The sequence below is a fragment of the Paramormyrops kingsleyae genome, chromosome 8 (assembly GCF_048594095.1).
Source record: "Paramormyrops kingsleyae isolate MSU_618 chromosome 8, PKINGS_0.4, whole genome shotgun sequence".
Classification (NCBI taxonomy): Eukaryota; Metazoa; Chordata; class Actinopteri; order Osteoglossiformes; family Mormyridae; genus Paramormyrops; species Paramormyrops kingsleyae.
In genome coordinates this window covers 4,700,001-4,718,723 of record NC_132804.1, presented here as the reverse complement: position 1 = coordinate 4,718,723, position 18,723 = coordinate 4,700,001, and positions in this window count along the sequence as shown.

The window sequence follows — 18,723 nt, the reverse complement described above, 5'->3', positions numbered from 1 at the left end:
TATTTTCCTCAGACTTGATCACCCAACATCAATACTGAACCTGAATAGCTGCAAAGTTCCAACATGTAATGGAAATGTTTCCCAGAGGAGCAAAGGTCATTATAGTAACTGTCATGTAGCGAGCGAGCAGAATGGAGAACACAGAGTCAGGTAACGGGGCAGACAAAAGAGGATTTATTAAAGGGTCGAACAAAACCAGATCACAGGGGATCAAAAGGGAGAGGATACGGACCTGAACACACAACATAACGTTAATGACAGACCTGAGATTCATAGGACAGGGATGCACTTATATACAAGGATAACGAGGGGGTGTAACGAGAGGATGGTGCAGTGGGTCACATGGAGGCTGAAATGAGAGGAAAGACGAAGGAGCTGTGGGTGTCGCTTATCAGAGCCACACCAGGGAGGACACACGAGGATCTGGCGGGACATGACAGCAACTAAGGGTTAGCCGACTTCATATTAATACCCTATTTAAGAATGAGATGTTGGACAAGCTGGTGTCCACATACTTGTGCCCATATAGTGTAAAATCAGGAAGAACAGTAACTAAGTGGTAAATGACAGGCCAGAAAAGAGTTATGCAATCAAGTGGCTAGTGCAAATGGAGATGGATTAAATCCTGCCTAAGTGAGAGTGTGTAGTGGGGGCATTAGCATGGCAACCTGGGGGAAGAAGCCGTTACTGAGTCCGGGAGAACTAATCCAGATGCTGAATTACCTTTTGCGACATGGCAGACGGGCAAAGCGTCCATGCGAGGCATATAAATGGTCATCCATTGTCCCAGAGGCCTTGTTTTTGTGTCCTGAATAGAAAGGAGTAACATCTTCACAATGGGCACAGCTATTTCGACTATCCAATGTTCTTTCAGTCTGAGACACTGCTGTTCCATCAGCAACACGGCTTGTCACGCTCCTTTCTGTATTACCTACAGGTGAGAAAAAAATAGTGAAAAGTTCTGTATCCATAAATTGTGATCTGATTTCATCATAATAATACAATTATTAAACAACTAACACTTAAACAATTTCTGTCTTTGTTTTATAATTAAACATTCACTTTCTAGCCTGGAATAGTGTGTAAAGATTTATGTTTAGTAAGTGGTGGAAGCTGCCCTTAACCTCCCTCTGAATGATGATTAGCAGCTGTTTTGGGGCATTACTCTTCACAGAAGCGTATCACTCCATTCTTAACTTCTTTTTGCATGCAACGCAGTTTTAACAAGGGTAGATCAGGACTTTCATTTAATCATTACAAAATGTTAAATGTTCTGTGTTGCAGATTTACTTCTGGGTTTATGGTCATCTTCTGTTCAGCATAAGACAGCGTATAATCCCTGATATTTGCCCAGTGTAATATTTGATAAAGTTTGGAATGAATTGTTCCATTTGGGATATGCAGTTTAATAAACCGCCAATTGCGTATATGTGAGTGTGTGCCTCTTTCTTTCCTAAGATGGACTAGCATCTCATCCAACATGCTGCCCGGTCTTCTGCTCTGTGCTCTCTGGCAATATTTGCAGGCTCCTTGCAAATAAATAAGCCCTTTGAAGACCAATGCATGATCCCTGAATAACTGGGGGGAAGAAATTCCAATTGGTGATGCTCTCTCAAAGATGGGATGAAGTTTTGGTTTTCCGGTGTCATATGTGCTGTTCTACATTTCTGTGTATTTTATTGTCTTCTTTTATGTCTTTTTTTTTAACCTGTATTTTTTATTTGCGTCTTTTATTTCTATAAAGCACATTGAATAACCTCTATGTCGTATATAAATAAACTCGCCTCGCCCTTACTTCAAGTTGGTTCTTCCAAACATAACATTGCAGCTTTTTTTTTTTGCCAAAAACCTATCTTAGCTGTCAACGGAATATGCAGCACTTTGGCAAACTTAAGATGGGCAGCCGTTTTTTAAGCAGTGGCCTTGTCAGCGCTATCCCTGCTCAAGCACCACTGCTGCTCAGTGATTTTCTGATTGTCCAATCAGACATTAGCCAGTACATAAGACATACTCACAAATGCTTGGCTGTTCCCCTGCGGTTCATCATCACCTCTTGTAGCATCTTTTGGCAGTGGTCTTTGCAGTGATCTTTTTGGCAGTGATCTTTGCAGTGATCTTTTTGGCAATGATCTTTGCAGTGATCTTTGCAGTGTGACCACTCACAGGGAGAGCAGCAATAGTACTGAAATTCCTCCAGTTTGTGCATGACTGTCTGCCAATTTTGGGGCCTATTCCTGCTTTATGAGCCTCAGCAGCTCATTTTCTGAAAGCCTAATTTTGCTCCAGTATGTTTCACTTCAGCTGGTCTTTATTGTGAAGAGCAATAAAGTTTGTTGTTTTTTTTTTTGATAGGATATTGGCTTAAAGCCCACTTATACATCTCACTCAGCATACAGCTGCAGTTAACCCTTTTCATAGAAGTCATCACATAAGAGGTTTGCTTACTTTTCATGAAAAATTAGTTCAAAGTATAAGCAATTAATTGTGTGAGATCGAGTAATTGTGAAATCGAGTAATTGTGAAAGGCCCATTCTGTTAAACTTCACATTATTTCTTAATCATCATTTTTGAGTTTACAGGTTCAGACAGAGAGTTCTGCGGAAAGTGCCATAAAATGACTATAACTTACTGTTGTTCTCTGGGGTGACTTGGTGGCCCTGTGGTGTCACTGTCACCTCACACCTCCACGTTTGGGGGTTAGAATCCTGCCTCTGATACATGCCTTGGTCTCCTTACAATCTAAAGACTTAATGAAACTTAATTTACAGTGAAAATAAATGTGTCCATCAGAGGAAAACTTTAATTAAACTCATTGCTGAACATAAGATAGTCATGGCGAGGCTGAAATGCGGTGCAGCTGTATTTTAAATGAGTCCACAGTCTATTTATAATTTAATCAAAACCCATTTCTTCCTTGTCATGGGAGTAGCGTTACAGTAATTAACAAGTCTAGTTTGACAGTTTTGTCAAACGGCTCAGCACTGGGCCTTGCGATACTGTCACGGGTATGCGTCCTCTTATGGATATTAATCAGAAACATTGTGCCATTACTAACATAACAGAAAAATGTTTAAGCTCCCAGAGTTTGAGATTTTAAAACTTTATTCTCAGGGATTCATTCTCAGACTGGGTGGAGTGTAATTGTTGTACTATCTGGTTGCACAAACAATGCCTAGGCTTAAAGTGTATTCATGCAGTTACTACAAACAGCAAAGTTTCCAACCCCAATACTCTGCACTCCAGATTTAGGAGCGTATTAAATACTGATTCTCAGTTTTAAAGTCTAGGACAGTCTTGCATCAGTGGGACAGCTATGGCAAGGCTCAAATAATCTATATTGTAGGCAGCAACCCAAAGTATTCAAACACTATAATTAAGTCTATATTTGAGTTATGACTAAATTCATTACATTTCATACTTTACTATAGCTAAGCATTCTGATCAGAGAAAGGGTGCTGACCATATTTAGCTGTTTTATTTTGCTATTGACGTATCACGTCTCCCTAGCGGCTGATTGTGTTTTCTCATTGTTATTATGCTATATTCAAGAACGCTATTCCTTTTACACTTTGAATCTCAGCTTGGGAATATACCCAGCAGTTTGTTAAATAAAAATGATGAGCCATAAAAATTGTCGTGAATTATCTACTTCGATAGGCAAGACAAAAAAAATCTAAAAAGATCGAGTCTAACAACGCGACGTCGCCCGAATTCTCCTGCAGGTGGAGCCTGTTCACCGCTTTACAAGCGTCCGAGTCACTATGTCTCTCGGTTAATTCTCGTGTTTGTTTTTGTGAAAGGGTTCGCCATGAAAGAATTAAGAGTTATTAAACACCCAATTTAGCGATGTACTTAAATGCTTTTCACCCCACTGTGCTGTTAATTATTTAGATGTTTATCTGGCTTTGTTTCAGGAGTCTTCGTGTTCGCTTTTTAAAACAGATGATTGTAGAATTATAGAATTAAACACCCTTTCCTTAATCGAGCAAACGCGTTTAATAAGAGCATGTTAAATTTAATTTTAAAGAATTGAGTATGAAGCTCCTTCTGCTACTTGCATATATACGTGGAGTTCACATCTTCTTCCCTTATTTCGTGGTTTTCCTCCTGTAACCCAAATGCATTCTGGGTAATCTATCTACATGAATTGCTCATCTTCTGTGTGCATGTGTCCTGAGATGGTCTGGTATCCCGTCCACAGCGACGCCCTATGCCACCCGGAATAGGCTCCAGGCTCCGTTATTGTGCCCATGATAAGCCATTAATGGATGGGTAGGTGATTTAGCTGAGAAGAGGAGAATCAGAATCAACTCAATCCGGCATTAGCTAATCAGTAGCAAGTACTATTGCAATATGATTACAATATAATAATGTATCACTGTTTCATGTTGTGTTTATGGTCATCCATTCTCATTCATTCATAATTAGATAGATTCAACATTTGTTTACATTCACCAGAAGACAGCAACCAATTTTTTCTGCACTATAAAGGATTTTTAGTTAATTAGCTACGGAACTAGAAAAAGGCGATCTATTTACAAAGCATCGATCAAAAAACAAGCAACCAGGAGTTGTCTGTTTGAGGTGGCGACGGTTGGTGTTTACTATATTTAAAGACATGGCATAGAGACGGACCTTTCAATTTTTTAGCCACAAGTCTGTACAGGGTAACTGAAAGAAAAGTGGGCCAGAGTGGAACCTGAGGAGCGGGGTAAACACCCCCCCCCCCAGGCAAGTATCTCTTGGTGAGGAAGCGACAGCTTTGTTATCAGGTAAGATGCAAGGCGGTAACTGTCAACATTTTCCTTGCTGCGGCCTTGTGTATGTGTGAAGGAGCGCGGACGTGCTACTTTCTGGTGTCCAGACACTTTGGCGCTGATCACCACGCGAATGACATGGACAAAAGGCAGCGGGTGGGGGCCTGCGTGGGACCGGCCGCTGGCGTGGTCTGGCGGACCTCCGCTTTGTTGACCGAACCGCGATAAAGGCAGTGGGCGGGTGGGAATGGCTCGCTGTGCGGTTTCCACTTGCTCTGACAGTTCCTCACAGACCACATCCTCTCTGTTTCCAGTCACTCTCCACTATAGTCCCCCTAACCCTCGCACATGCAGCTGAGCCGTGTTAGTCAAAAACACTATATATGATGTTTTAGAATTGGAGTAGCAGTTTTATGTCTCAATGGCCTCCCCTTCTTTGCAGAAATGAGATAGTATAGTATAGTATAGTATAGTATAGTATTGTGTAATATAGTGCAGTGTAGTGTAGTATAGTATAGTGTTGTGTAGTATAGGGTAGTGTAGTATAGTGTTGTGTAGTATAGGGTAGGGTAGTATAGTGTTGTGTAGTATAGGGTAGTGTAGTGTAGTATAATGTTGTGTAGTATAGGGTAGGGTAGTGTAGTGTAGTATAGTGTTGTGTAGTATAGGGTAGTGTAGTGTAGCAAAGGATAGTCCCAGACCCTGCTGCCCTGCCACCACTTGACTCCTTTAGTCTAGACCACATGCAGTGTTTAGTCAGATGGCGGGACTTGGGAGCAGAGCCCTGGCTGCTACACACACGCCCTATCTCTGTGTGACCTCTGGCACGCAGGCTGCGGCAAACAGCGGCATCCAGCCCACAGACTTCACGCTTCGGGCCTGTCAGGAAGTGTTTATCTGTAGTAAGAGTATGGTCATGCTGATCTATTTAAGCCTGGAGTGTTTGACCTGGTAATAATTTGTGTTTTAGTTTGTTACTGTCTCAGCTACGTATGCATTACACAGGTAAAATATATAGATATTATACATACACATATACAGTACTGTGCAAAAGTCTTCGGCAGTCAAAGAAAATGTTTATCTTGAAATTAAATGTATATTTCCTCAAACTAAAACACAATTTAACATTATAACATATAAATTAACAGTAACGCAATAAATCATAAACAAGATTTCCATTTGTTCACCAAAAAGTCACTGTAGTTAAGTCAAAAAATACATGGGTGTGTTGGAGAGTTGCAGCAAATACTCTGGGGATCTCTGGTGACTTTAGCAGAGGTTTTGAAAGGGCTAAGCTGACACTTTGACAGATATAATACCACAGTTTTACACCAACATGAAGATCATTTAAACATCACATTTGCCCAGTACTATATACACACACACACACACACACACATGTCCCCTCACACCTCTGGGACCTGGGTTTGAGTCTCTGCCAGGCTTCATGTGTTTGCATGTTCTCACTATGATGTTGTGGGGGTTTCCTTTGGGTTCTCCGGTTTTGCCCCCCACAGTCCAAAAACATGCTGAGGCTAATCGGCACTGCCAAATTACCCATAGCTGTGAGTGTGCCCTGTGATGGGTTGGTGCCCCATCCTGGGTTGTTCCCTGCCTTGCATACTTAGTCACCAGGATAGGTTCTGGACCCCCTGTGACCCTGAACAGGAAAAGCTGTTTCAGAAAATAGATGGTATATATCATATATATATAAACACACATATGTACTGCATGTGAAATTTAAAATTGCATCACACATGTTGTGATTTTAAATGCTATAGTGACACATCATCACCAGGTAATTCCGGCCTTCTATTCCAATCAGGTGTGTAGATAGCAATTCTGGGCCCCCTAACAAAATGTCAACTTGGGCCTTCCGTCCAAAGTTACATATCACTTTATATATTCAAGAGCCCCTGTAAAATGCAAGTAGCCATGAATCTGCCGGGGTCTCAATGTCCCCGACACCCCTGAGTCCCACTGCTAAGCACTTTACTATCTTATAGTGAAATCACAAAGATGTAGCCACAGAGAAAGGAGCTGATCCTTGGATATTAAATATTTAAAAATATTTCATGTTGACCTGACTGCATGTGTAATATATTAAGCAGTTGATTATCAGAAGCTTTAGTAACTTCAAACTAATCTTAATAATAATATATTTTATTTATGCAGTGCTTTGACAAAAAGGCAAAGCAGCTTACATAGGATGTAACGAAGTAAACAGGTAAAACAAAACAACAAAAAGAAAAACATTTTATGGAATGGTAATTGATTAAGCCCAACCCAGACAAAACATTTAGGTAAAAAAAAATCAAAATGATCAATGAGGAACATTTTTAGTAATTTTTGGCTAACAGAAATTTTAAGGGATAGACTCAGGAACATCTTAAACCTTTAGGAACAAGACAAAACTCATTGGACAGCAATATATCCCCAGAGTCTTTTGGATAGTAAATGTTTGCAAGCTGCTTACTACTGCAACTGTTCTGTTTGCAACAATTTTTCTCACTTTGCATTCTGGGAATTGTGGGACATTATTTTTCTAATTGTATTTTTTTTTTCTGTGAATACGGCAAAACGTTTCATTTTTGGAAATACATATATATATATGCCAGAGTTCTGACTGGGTGTGCTGGCAGACTGCAGACCCACATCCTGCTGGACGCGTCCAGGACACCCCCATCTGAGGTCCCGCTCCGCTCTGGGGGGGAAACCACCCAAACCCAGGAACCTCACAAGGCCAAATAGAGCTCACACACTCAGCTGGTTTGAATACACTCACTTCATTGTCTACAGACAGTGAGAAAAAATGTATTTGACTTCTTGCGTTAAAAAAGCAACACAAATGTGTAAGTAAGCATGCAATGTGGGTATACTGTATAATAAACAACGGTACTGTCAATTCCATCATTTTCAGTATCTTCTTAACTTCATTAATATACTTATGCTATTACAATTTATTCAACAACTTTACAAAAGAAAGATAACAGATGGGCACATATAGTCTGTATTTTTTAATGAATAATTCAAACAAAGCAATAAATCAAACAAGTATGTCCATTTGATATGTAAAATGCAATGATGACATTATGCATTGTTATGGTTACTGTCCTGTAATATAAATTTATTGATATGTTACTCTGGTGTGTGTGGAGTTTGCAGGTTCTCCTCATCTCACTCAGGTTTCTTCCTCAGTCCAAAGACGTGTGATTAGATTAATTAGGAGTCTAAGGTGTGTGAGTGTGTGGGACAAAGTCTGCGTGAGTGTCCTCTCTGATTCGCTGGTGAGTGTCCTCTCCGATTCGCTGGTGAGTGTCCTCTCTGATTCGCTGGTGAGTGTCCTCTCCGATTCGCTGGTGAGTGTCCTCTCCCATTCGCTGGTGAGTGTCCTCTCTGATTCGCTGGTGAGTGTCCTCTCCGATTCGCTGGTGAGTGTCCTCTCTGATTCACTGGTGAGTGTCCTCTCCCATTCGCTGGTGAGTGTCCTCTCTGATTCGCTGGTGAGTGAGGGTAGCACTGCACCTCCCTCTGGGACCAGGGTTCGAGTCTCTGCCTTGGCTCTGTGTGTGTGTGGAGTTTGTATGTTCTTCCCATGTCATCGTGGGATTTTCTCTGGGAGCTCTGGTGTCCCACCACAGTTCAAAAGTATGCTGAGGGTAACTGGAGTTATCAAATTATCTGTTGTTCCCCACCTGGCACCAACAGCCACCAGGATAGGCTACAGACCACCCCCCCCCCCCCCATGACCCTAAATATGGACGAATTGATTTTTGACTTCTGCAATGCATCTTCAGCTCATTAAACAAAACTAAGTCTTTTTTATGATTTTATATGTGAAGTTTTATTTATGTCGGTTCCCAAAATCCAAAAACAAAATGCATATAAATGGTAATAGGGACAGGAAGCATTTCAGGCTCTTAAGTGTGCTCCGACAACCAAATTTGATCTGCGTAACTGTTGCAGTCCTTGGGGACCCGGGGAGCCTTAACCTGGATGTTTATATCCTCTCTACACCCCTCTGTCTGGCCGGCATTTAAAATCCATCCTGGAGGAATGCAAAGTGGCCAATTACCGCGCGCAGATCCGGCATCCATGCGGAAAGTGCCGGAGAGCATGTCCCACACTGCCGCTTGGAGACAGCAGCCTGTTTTCTGTATGGCTGGGGCGCCGTCTGCGGCGGCTGTGTGTGGGCAGGGCGGCAGGCTGAGGGTGGGGCTGCCCAGGCGGCTCCCAGGACCAACCACATGTACCTTCCCAGCAGCCTTTGCTGCCGTGTGCCGCGCCTCACATTCCGCTATGCCTTATTGTGGAGTCCGCTGTTTCCTTTCATACGAAGGTTTTGTGCTTCAGAAAACATGGCCATTCAGGCATAAGTGATGTCATTCTATACCTGCTTACAATGTCCCAGACTGAAGTGTCATCTGCGACTTTGGCTGCTATTTTGTGAGTTTGTCACTCTGGGAGATACTGCTAAAGATCAGTGTGGTCATGTTAACAGTTTGATTACATTGCTTTCATTGTTAGAAGAACATGAATACGAATCAGCTGACCTCACCTTCTGCTTGTATTAAGGCCTCTTCTAGACAGACTGGAACCTCAGACTGTCAGGAATGTGTTTACAACACGAACTGACCCAGTAACTAGATCCATAAGAAGAAAAACAATATTATTTAGTTAATAATAAAGATATCATGAGCTTGCTTTTTTCCAGCATTTAGTGTGGTTTTATGTATATTTGCATATTTAGGAGACACACTCATCCAAAGCGATGTACAGGTGACAGTCACTATAGCATCAGGGTTAGAGGCCTTGCTCAGGAACCCCACAGTGAAGCCATTCTACTGACTGAACTGAACTTACACCCTTCTGCTCATGGGATTAGAGCCCCAACCCAATGAGACCCTATACTGTGATGTTATGGTAAGAAACAGGTAATATGAATTGATGGAGGACATCACACTGAGCTGGGAGCAGGAAGGCAGCCAGTCTTGCTCCCTCAAAAACTCTGAGTGAAATTCATCATTGCATGTCCCCAGACATCACTGGCAACCAGGCCATTGATAGACTTTTGAAAGCCAACCAAGGGACCCTTCTTTTCTCAGCACGTGATCCCACCACGCATTACACCAGACAGTGTGGCACCGTGGGCCTTGTGCATCTGTGCCGGAAATGGGGCGGCGAGAGTGAGCACCCCCCCCGTCACAAGCGGTGGTGGTGATGGTGCGTGGTGCTCTGGGGGGACAGGGACAGAGACTGAGACAAGGACAGAGACAGAGACAGGGATCTGTGAAATATTATATCAGTATCAATGCCCGGAAGATTGATTGCTTATTTGTGCCTCATTTGTGCACTTTATATGCCTCAAAATTAGCAAATATTTTCATTAAGAAATCAGGAACATAAGGTAAAGTCTACTGGAAGTAGATAAAAGTTCTTCTGTCTGCCACATAATTTTTATTCATATAATATCCATCCATCCATTTTCTATTTTCCATTTATTTGGTACAGGGTCAGATTGACATATAGTATGAGCACTAAAGAAATCGGAACATTTCCAGTGCATTACGCTGATTTTGAAGGTCACGTAAGAATTCCTTGTCGATTGTAGATATTATTGTCCTGTCCGATCGTCTACTGGTGTGCAGGTTTGAATAATTATTATTATAAGAATTTAATAATTATTATACGAATTGGTTCTATTAGAGGAACATAAGTGATTTTTTGGCTCTGCCTCATTATATGCTACATCATGTTGATATAACGAGTCACATATTTCCAATACCGCCCTAAGAGCCTTGCCACAGATTGTTAGAAATCCGTTTAAAAAACCAGCAACTGGAGCCGCAATCTATTATCACCTATTGGATTTCAAGGTTAGATCATCTTATTGGACCTGATCAATACGGCGAGTGTGGGGAGCCTGGCATGTGGCCATTTGCCGTGTCCCACCATGTTCAGCCACCAGTTTCATTCTAGCCAACGCCATATCCATCCCAGCTTCCACCTAACAAAAGGATGAAATAAAGGCCGGAGAAAATCATTCTAATGTGATGCTCATCGGGAAACGGATGGAAATAGTGCAATGATCAGTAAACTAATGATTCAGAAGGTATATGATGATATTTTTATTTATAACATTATACAATTGTGATTATACTAAATGCCAAGTAGCAAAAGGTGTACTATAAGATGCCCTATGTACATTAAGCTGTTTAATATATTTTTAAAGAAATTTTTATTAAGTCTGTCATTCAGAATATGAGTTAACAGTTCCAAAAGTATATGCTTGCCATTTTATGTATGTATTGAAAAACTCTGAATTTTTAACTTGGCTCCAGTTGCGAAGCCCCCCCCCCATTCGCTAGGCTATACGTTATTCCCAAGCTGGAGAACGACTCACTGATGCTCGTTTTCTTTGAAAATATCTTACTGTGGTGTTTTTTTTCTTTCTCCAAGCAGCACCAGAAGTGCCCTGATCCATGCTGCCGCGTGTGATATATAATTCATGGCCGGCTTTCATGTCGTCTCCGGGGGGCTCCGGCAGGCAACCCCCACCATGCGGATGGCAAAGGGAAGCCTCAGCTCTCCCATGTGAGAGCGGCACCTGCAGTTGGAGGTCTGTGTGGGGAGGCTGAAGGTCACTCTGTGGGCGTGGTGGGTCAGAGCTTCAGCCACGAGCAGCGCCCTGCCGAATCCCGCTCTCAGATGCTGCCCCTAGGGGGCGCCATGACTGGAATAACAGATGCTCATCTCGGTGTTTGCTGGAATTCTGGGGGACTCGGTGAATTCAATCACAAGGGTTTGAGCACAGTGGCTAAGCCGTTCGATTAGTGCTTCACCAAAGAGCTGCAATTTATTCATCACAGAATTTACAACCACATGTGCAGCTAGAGATTAAATTATGTGGAAAACACATACCATACTGTCTAGGTACTATATTACTGCACTATACTGTTGTATAGTTTGACTAGCAAACCAGTACATGTAATAGCATTGCATATAACATGGTCTGACATTTAAATGAAGCAATATATGCAAATTAGTAGGTCAGAAATGAAATGCACAGGACTGGGTTAAGAAGGCAGACATAAGATTGGGTCACTATCCAGTTTATCCAGTTTATCGGGTCCTGGCATTTAAGGTGCTGATGTTCTTACTCTTAAGCATCCTTAGCATTGGCTGATTGCAGCTATTTGAATTAACTTATTCGTTCTGCTTTGTGGTTCCCGAGCTTAATTTTCCATCTGTGCCCATTTTATATACGATAGCTTATTTGACCAAATGCATATTTCTAAATGATGAAATTGATGACGTTTAATTTTAATCAGCAAGTGAGACCGGAGAGTATTCAGGGAAGGTCCTGTTTGCACAGCTAAACCATGTGTTGTGTTGATGTTTGATTGAGCTGTGACCGGGGGTGGGACTGCTCTTTCCGGTGTCCCAGTTAAAGATCACTTTGGGGCCCCCAGCCTTTCCTAATATAGTGACTGTTCTTGGCTAGCAGGGGGGCCCCAAACCTCAGGGGCCCCACACCAATGGATGGTTTGACTGGTGCTGACTCTTGCTCCCTGTGAATCAGTACCCTGTCCCTGCTCTGCAAGCCCTTCTGGGATATGGGAGACCCTCAGCACACATCCAACACACCAGCAGGTAGGACAGGTGGCTTCAAAGAGAGCAGGAGAGGGTGGAGAGCTGGCCGTTGGCCCAGTTCAGCATCACTCCTCCAGTGGTGCCAGTTCAGGTACGATGTTCAAGCTTTGGCAAACAGCAGGCCTGTTACAATTCACGCTGTCAGTGTCATTGGTTACAGTTACAATAAGTAACGTCTCCTAGCTTTACCGCCGAGTCTCACATTACATAAAGAAACTTTTGCATTTGAATGGGGCAAGTCCTCTATTTCTACCCCTACTTCAGTGTTAAGATGTAAGATTTGGACTTCCCCCACGATCAAACACAAAACTACAAGAGCAGAAAGCCAACAACAGGAAGGTGGGTAAGCGCCACTTTGGATCTGAAAGCGACTCTGATGATGAAAGCCTAGGACTGAGACTTTAAGGTTTAAAAAGTAAGAAAAAAGCTGCCCCTTCCTTTTCCACCCAGTAAGTAGTTGTTCTTCAGTTTGCTCCTCACCAGTAGTCAGTAGTGCATTTTCCCTTTATTAACAGCATAATTGCACTCTGGCAGATTAGTTCATTCACTGTGTCCTTCTACAGATTGGTGTGGTGACATCTAATTGTGTTGATAAGCATGATACTTTGATTCAGGATTCACTGTCTATTTGTTGATGACATTTATGTGAAGTTTGTAGCTCTAGGGTGCAACAGAATCTCCCCTTCTTTGCACGTTTGGTAACAAAGCCAGTTCCTTACTAGCTATGCCACCTACTGACTTTTTTTGCCCTGTTCTGAACTCAGACATGCTATGTACGAGGGGAAAATGCAGAGATTTACAAATAGCCCAATAAAGTAACAGCATTCTGGTGATTTTGACTATCACACTCCCCAGGAAAAATACTGGTTTGAGACAGACATCCATGTTTTCATTGGACAGCTCTCATGCTCTCAAGTTCATGGCTGAAGCCAGACAGGCTGTTTTGAATTACAGAAGCTGTGTATTGGAGGGACACTGGGTGCATGATGGAGAAGCCTAGATATGTTGGTGGGTCTGTGCAGTTCCCATACCCACCACTAGGAGGTGCTGTGTCTTTAAGTGATTCTCAAGCACACTGTCAACATGACAGATGGTTGGAACGCAGACTTCAGACTTAGTTTCTGGAATATATTGTCCTTATTTTTTATTTAGTGTTTCATTATTTATCTCTCAAAAGCTTATGATCAGATCCATAAATTGTAAAAATATTGTAAAAAAAGTCAATGCAGTCTCTAGTTCATTGTGTAACGGGGCAGGAAGGAATTATTTCATTTATTTATTTTGGGATGACACAGCCACCGATGCAGGTGGATAAATAGTGAACCGCTTAAAAGGTGTTTTGGAGCCCAGTGTGCCGGGTTCGAGGCCGGTGGATAAATAGTGAACCGCTTAAAAGGTGTTTTGGAGCCCAGTGTGCCGGGTTCGAGGCCCATCCGCGGCACGGTGCTACGGTGTGATGTGATGAGCAGCACTTTGTGCAGCTGTCTGCTCTTCCAGAAACCAACCTCCGCTCCTGGGGGGCTCTGTTAGCGGTGGGTCAAGCTTGGGACACAAATGCGGATAAGCAAACTGCAGCCTTATAGAAGGAAGGATCTGCAGGCTGGAGCTGTGGGGGGGCCGCGGGGGGGCGGGGCTCCCCTTCCTGCATCTGGTATCCATTGTGTGCGGCCCCCGCCAGCTCCGGGGCGGCACCCGCGAGGCGAGCCCCCGCTTGCACAGGAAGCGCTCTGCCGTTCGCAGGCTTGGATCCCAGCGGGGGTCCGTAATTCAAAACAGTTGGCTGGGGGAGACGGTGGCAGGCCGCTCCCCCGGGGCCGCAACACGCGGCTTAGCTCCCCCCCACTCCGCCCTCGGCCGCCACCTCCCTCTCGTTGATCCGTAACGCTCGGCGACTTGGCAGCACATCCGGGCCCCGCTGGGGGTAGACTGGTCAAATAGTTGTCATAGATACAGAAGAGAAGGGGGGAGTGAGAGCCAGGCAGGAAAGGAAAGGAAATGGGGGTGGGGGTATTTTTATTTCCAGCTTCATGTTTACTAATTATCTATTAGCTCTCTTTTGTTTTTCTTCTTTTCTTCGCAGGACAGGCGGGTGGGGGGCATTTTAATCTCACGCAGATTTGAAGGCTGGATATTATTTAGCGACCGTTGGGCCGACTTCTGTCTGGATAAGTGCGGACAAAAAAAAAAAACCATAGCGAATCCGCGCTCGGAAGTCTTCCAGCGAGTTCTCTGAAAACAATTAAAGGCTTTTCATGTAGCGGCTGGCTGGCGGAGCTCAGCCCCCCCTGCCTGTGGGGCCGGCGGCACATAATTAGAGATTCTGTGGCGGCGGAGGGGGTGGAGATGGCAGAAGGGGATGGACACACACCCCCTCACACACACACCCTAACACACACCCCCACACACGCACAAACACACACACACGCCCCCACACACGCACACACACACACCCCCACACACGCACAAACACACACACACACAAACACACACACACGCACACACACACACGCTCACACACACCCCCACACACGCACGCACACACACCCCCACACACGCACAAACACACACACACACCCCCACACACACACAAACACACACACACACGCACACACACATACACACACACGCACATGTAGGGTATACATAACCTTATGGGGACCGCTCATTCATTTCAATGGGAAAAATACTAACGCTAACTATGACAACCTTAACCCCCACCCTGCCCTAACCATAACCATAAGTAACCAAACAAAATATAAGTAACCCATAAGGGAAAAAAACAAATATTTATCACGTTATGGGGACATTATGTCCCCATAAGGATAGGTAAACCCACTCGCACACACACACACACACACACACACCCACACATGCAAACACACGCAAACACACACAGGTTTGCATTCATATCTTTGCGGGGTCTCTCCATTCAAACCCTTGTGGGGACCGAAAACATGGTCCCCACAACGTCAAAATAACAGTTTTTTTCTCACACTGAGGGGACATTTGCTCTGCACAGTGTAATACATAACCCACATACACAAACACACACACACACATATACACACAGACACACACACACAGTCACATACACACACATGCATACTCACACAAACAAGACAATATTATAAAAGTTTCAGATCAGGGTCACGTGCTGCTTTGTGCTGTAGACCTGGGCTCGCTCCCGGTTCCTTGGGCCTGCAGTGGGCTCGATCCTGGGGGGGCTGCCTGCAGTCGACTCACTGGTGGATTCCTTCTGCTTTTTCTGTTTGGGAACATCCTCAGCGCAGTGTCTTCCAGGCATGAGCTTGTCGAATCCTCCATCAAACGGCAGGAATTCCTACCACTTCCTGTCAGAGCAGCTAAGCTAACCGGCCGAGAAGCTCCTCAGTGTGGGTGAAGGCAGGTCCACACACGGCTCTGACATGAGCGTTTCTACTGCTGTATCAGAATTCACTGGAATTCAGTGTTTGCAATGTGTTCTTCTGAATTATCACTGAATTTCTGCGGTTTGAGCCCAAAACGAGGGGTTTATGGTCAATTTACAGCCTCGATAAAAGCTACTTTCAGCAAATGGTTATATAAATACTTTACTGAAACCCTGTAAATACCTGTGTTCTGTAAATGTCTCCGTTTATTTGGTTTGGGACAAAACCTTTCAGCTCTTTTTTCTAAGCTGCTAAGTTCCAATTAGGACTGTGCTGGGTCTCTCCTAGAAGCAAGGACACAACCTGCCTGGGCTCCGCGCACAGGCATATGTGAAAATATATAAATACACAACGTATACACAGTAAAGACTATTTACTTAGGAGGTACTTTCACATATTAGGAAAGTGAAAAAGAGACCCTGTCAGTCTTTGCTGTAATTGTTGCTGTTTATTACTGTAGTCATTTGTAAATGTTCCTCAGACCATTTTTATGTCACGTTTTGTTACACAAAGACTACACCACAGGTGGTAGAGGTATGTAATTACAGGCAGTCACTAAGAGAGGGTTTCCCCTGATAGTGTAAGAAAAATACCAGCAGGCTAGGAGACCGTCCTTGTAGTTACTTCTTCCTCCATTGTAGGGCATCGTGTCTTCTTGCGGACACACAAACCCTATGACTAAGGCAATGCATTAATATGGGTTTTAAAAATAAACCGGCCTCAGTAGAGTGTTCCGTAGAGGGTCAGCTGCTAAAAAGTCTGGCAGGATGCAATTAAAAAAATTTAGAGACTGAGGACTCAGAGGAGACTGTAGCTAACTACAGCAATGCATGTCAGGAACTATGAGCAGTGGGGTGGCATGGTGGTGCAGTGGTGACACGGGGATGCAGTGGTGGCTCGGTGGTGCAGTGGTGACACAGGGATGCAGTGGTGGCTTGGTGGTGACACAGGGATGCAGTGGTGGCTTGGTGGTGCAGTGGTGACATGGGGATGCAATGGTGGCTTGGTGGTGCAGTGGTGACACAGGGATGCAGTGGTAGCTTGGTGGTGACACGGGGATGCAGTGGTGGCTCGGTGGTGCAGTGGTGACATGGGGATGCAGTGGTGGCTCGGTGGTGCAGTGGTGACACAGGGATGCAGTGGTGGCTTGGTGGTGCAGTGGTGACATGGGGATGCAATGGTGGCTTGGTGGTGCAGTGGTGACACAGGGATGCAGTGGTAGCTCGGTGGTGACACGGGGATGCAGTGGTGGCTCGGTGGTGCGGTGGTTAGCACTGTTGCCTCACACCTCTGGTATGAGTCTCTGTCATGGTGTGTGGACTTTGCATGTTCTCATGTCTTCATGGAGTTTTCTCCAGGGACTCTGGCTTTCCCGCCACATTCTCAAAAAACCACATCACCCCTTGGTGCGTATGTGCCGCGTTGGGTTGTTCCCTGCTTTGTGCCCATAGGCTCCAGACCCCCTGCCACCATGAATAGGACAAGTGGGTACAGAAAATGAATGGAAGTGTTAGCATTGATATCTACTATAGCACATGGAGAAGAATGAAGGCTACAGGAGGACTAAAGGTCTCTTTGATCCAAATAAAGTTGCTGGGTGTTTCGCTTTCCTTTCTTCTGATTTTTCTTTTGTTCCTCCCTTTAGTTCCTCTGAGAGCCAATGGGAGAGCTCAGATTTGAAGAAGGACATGGGGGCTTCCTGGCTGGGCGGCGTGGAGAGTGTGTGAAAGGCCGGGACTGTGTTTCTCGGCCTGGCTGCTAGTCTGTGGCTGTGATAAGATGGCTGTTAAGTGAAAGGTGTTTTGGGGCTAGATAACAATAAATCCATGGAGGCCTTCTCTGCTTGCTCAGTCAATTCGTCTACACGTCATCTGTCTGGGCTTGCAGTTCAGCCACAAAAGACAATCAGGAAAATGCTGAGTGCCCACTGAGGTCTATTCTGTAGTCCTAGACTACAATTGTATTTTGCTGTAACCTGATGACCAAGCTTAGGCATAACCCAGTTAAACCCAGTACTAAGTTATGATCTGCAGCTAAGTGTGGGTATTGATGCAGGGAGCAGCCTTTCCACAGTGGGAGTTTGGATTCTGCTAATACACATAGGCTCTTCAAACTAACACAAAGACCAAAAATCCACAGATGTCAGTAGATTGTCTATAGATGGAAAAAAGTAACCATCACTGCTATTAAACGTTGGCAGCACTTTCCTTAGGGGCACAGATATGGTTTTATACTATTACTTAATGTATTAATTACCTAGAAACTAAGTCTGAGTTACTTACTGATCTCATGATTATTCATCATTAATGAATTGTGAGGCATGTTTTATCAAACACTAACTATATTTGTTTCTATGTCTATTATTTCTGTGAAACTTTGCAAGCTACTGAAGGAACAAGTAATGAATAACAAGTGAAATACTGATCTCATGTTTGTTCAACATTAATGAATAGTGACGCATCTTTTATCTCAAGCACTAGCGACTGTATGTGTTCATGATTTGTTCATGATTGGACTTCAGTAGTGACTATTACTATATTTGAGTCCATAAAGTAACGTGTTACCAAAACATTTATATAAAAAAAAAAAGTTAAATCCCCTTCTGGAACTGGAATCCTCATCCCTGTGTCTAGTACCTTAATTACCACTTTGCATATTTATATTAATTAGTATATAGCCTGATTAAGAATGAAATGAGTTCTAGGGAGTGTAGACAGTTTGCGGACACTGCATTCCCTTCTTTCATTTCCTTGTCTCTGCTGCTATTTCGAAGTGGGATGACTCTACAGTGGTGCTTAATCATTTTGATTTATGCACTTTAAGCCCTAAAATCCATCCCATATCTTCCATGGGGAACATGAACGTCCAGCTAATGCAGCAAAGGC